This window comes from Protopterus annectens, chromosome 1.part0 (genome assembly GCF_019279795.1).
Source record: "Protopterus annectens isolate FY-2018-M chromosome 1.part0, PAN1.0, whole genome shotgun sequence".
NCBI lineage: Eukaryota > Metazoa > Chordata > Ceratodontiformes > Protopteridae > Protopterus > Protopterus annectens.
In genome coordinates this window covers 693,426,513-693,429,788 of record NC_056725.1, presented here as the reverse complement: position 1 = coordinate 693,429,788, position 3,276 = coordinate 693,426,513, and positions in this window count along the sequence as shown.

The following is a 3,276-nucleotide window of genomic DNA, read 5'->3' as shown; positions in this document are numbered from 1 at the left end:
TTCAGGGATGACTCCGGAGTACTGCATGGTTATGTGACTTGCTGAGAGTCACACAGTAGGCAAATGAGCCCCAAAAAATTGCACCCTGTACCTTGTGTAGCTGAAGCAGCTCATTAACAGTTTAAAGCTTTAATCCTCTGTGCTGTCAGGCATTAAATAAGGCTATGGTTCATCTCATACAATGAATGAAATAGATAAATATTTGGATGATCTGTTCGAAAGAGAGAATGTTTCCTCATTGTGTGATGTATAATCTGCTGTGTGATGACCCTGCAAAAATCTGATGTTTAACTGTTGCCAGTGCAGTAGAGTAATTATGAATCTATTGCTGAACACAATAAACTTTTTATAAATGCAGTGTTGGTACAGACATCTTTCAATTTTTTTGCAACTTATGACTGTAGGGACTTGTAAGATATGTTTGAATAAACCTCCTGCATATTACAATTATTTGTATTATTTTTGTGATACAATCATTGATTCCTGCACAAATACAGATGATCTAACTCACTATACTAAAGTTGCCAATGACTCACGGCTTTCTATATTAGTAGTGATTGTATTTTTCTGCATGGTGACTTTCTTGATAACTATTGTGATGCAATTCATTTTGGTTCTTCATTAGATAAAGGGTTATAATTCTGTATCAGCTGAGGGAAATAATAAACATGTTTCAGATGTCTGTGGTTTTACTTTTAGACGAGAATGTGCTTGTACTAACAGATGTTTTGATGAGAGATAGAAAGGAAATTGAGAAAGTTCACAATGCAAATAGAGGAACAAGCATGCTGGACCTTTTTAAGAGGAGATATTTAGCTGCTCTCAAAGGATGGACTTCATCTGAAATACTGATACTGAATTGTAATATACCTGAGGACAGGATGGAACAAAACAGAAGTCGTCATCAGTCCATGGGTCATATGTAGCAAAAGGGTTTTATTTACTGGAGACTCACAACTATGAAATGTTAACACTTTTGCCAAGAATTAATAATGACTTGGTGACAGTGTTTTACAGACCAGTTTGCAGACTTATGGATGTTTACAAGCCATTACATACAATGTTCAAAAGTTTAAAACCACAACATTTTGTTATTGTAATGTGTGATAGTAACAGTGTTGATAAAGCAGTTCAACAGGTGGAAATTACGGGGGGGGGGGTATGATTGTAGCCTTTAGATGGGAAAAGATGTTTATGCTAATAATTATGATTTTTTTCAAACTTTTATTTAACTGTACCATGAGAGATGCAGTCTTGAAATTTACACAGAAACTTCACTTTTCTTGCATTTTTTCTTGGAACATTTTAGTAATATTTTCAAGGATGGGCTTGACATTAGTAGCACAGGAAAGACCATGCTGGGAGGGCACCTCACAAAGATGATTAACGATGATTAATCATTGATTTAGGAAAAAATATATATTGGGAATAAAATAAATATGTACAGGTAGCTTGGCCAAATCTAGGACCTTAAATAATATGCGCCATCCTGAAGTTAGGCCTACAATGTAGTGTTTGTTACAGAAACTTCAGCAGTGACAATTTTGCCCATTATTTCCAAGGCCATAGCACACATTGGTTTAGGAATAAGAGATGTGGTTGAGGAAGTATTTTCTCTCTCTCTCTCTCTGTGAAAAATTATATTGTGTCTATTAACAGTCTGATGTATTCGTCACTGAAATGGTGTTTTCCATACAGATAAGTAATGCAACTGAGAAATAGCTAACTTTTATTGTGTAAAGAAGTTGTGCAAATCTTTGTCCTCAACTTATGTTATTTTGAAGATCAGAAATATTTAATTGTAACAGGTGAATTAAATGCCCCTGATATTTTTGGAAACGTATCAAAGTGTGAAATGTTTAAGAAGTTACTAGAAAAGTGCATGGTACTTCACTTCATAGAAATTGAGTGTACCTACTCAAGGTAAAAGATTCCTGCATGTGTTGCTTGTCAGGAATGAGGTTACCTTGTTTGGGTGTAATATAGTTGCAGTGTTATGAAATTCTTTACGTGGAGTCTGTGAAATGGGTGTATCAGCACCTGTAATTAAATGCCTTAGGAATTTTATTTAGGTGGTATTTTTCAGTTAGTCAAGATATGCAGAAATGTCCGAGAGGAGTTTATGAATGAAAATGGCATTTGAGAATGTTGGAACATATTTTGAGTTTGAGTGTGAGTTACTTATAGATGGACATATTCCAGTTGATGTACACATAGATAATAAGAAAGGTATTACAAAGTTTCTATTCCCTAGTGGTCACATTCTTTACAAAAATATTACAACAAAACAATAATGTACAGAAAATACTGTTAGAATAAAATTATACTTCAAAAAGTATAACTTTAAAAGCTGAATAAATCCATTAAAAATACATAAATCATGCATGAGTTGAAATGGGTTACCCTCACAAAGGACAGTATTAAAGCATTCTACAAACACATTCTTCAGTTCAGAGATTTCAAAACAAGGAATACTGATCTGTGTACAGATAACTTTGTTGTCACTGATCCAAAAACTTTTAACATTTCCTCTGACAATCTTTTGCTATATCTTCTACGTGTTCAGTTAATTGTGCTACAGACCCCTGCTCTGAAGAAGTAAAATGTCCATGTATTTCATAGGAGGAGGTACAAGATACAGTTAAGAAAATCAGAAGCAATACAGCAGTGGGTCCTGATGGCCTTTCTGTTTTATTTCTCCTGTCGACTGTATTAACCAAGCTAATGCCTTGCTTGACATTGTTGCAGCCAAATTTAAGAGGCGACTGTGTATCTGAAGTTTGGAGGGAGGCTGCTGTTTCAGTTCCCAAAGGTGGGTCAGTAACCACAACAAATTGGATTAGGGACATACTTTAATAGAATTGTATTATCTTTGTTCTCCAGTTCATTTATTGAACATATTATACATGGGTTTATTGCCAGATGATTATATTAATTTAGTTTTATAAGTTTTGTACAAGTATAGCTGTCTTATTTGAGTTCTGTTTTCTTGCAGGTCTCCTATATTTGTATCCTGCAAAGGCTTTCAACATTTTGTAAGTTGTGAAGCTGCTAAAAATTAACAAATATATTACTAACTTACATAATAACTGTCCAACAGAAAATATAAGGCAATAAACAGGATCAATTTCTTTGAAGTAAGGAATGTCAGTGCTGGTGTCCTTTAGGGCTGCATCTTGGATTCCATTTTGTTCAGTTTGTAAACATCTTTCCTACATCTGATGAAGCATGCAAAAGGAAATATGCAGATTATGCAAGATTGGGATGGTGGTATGC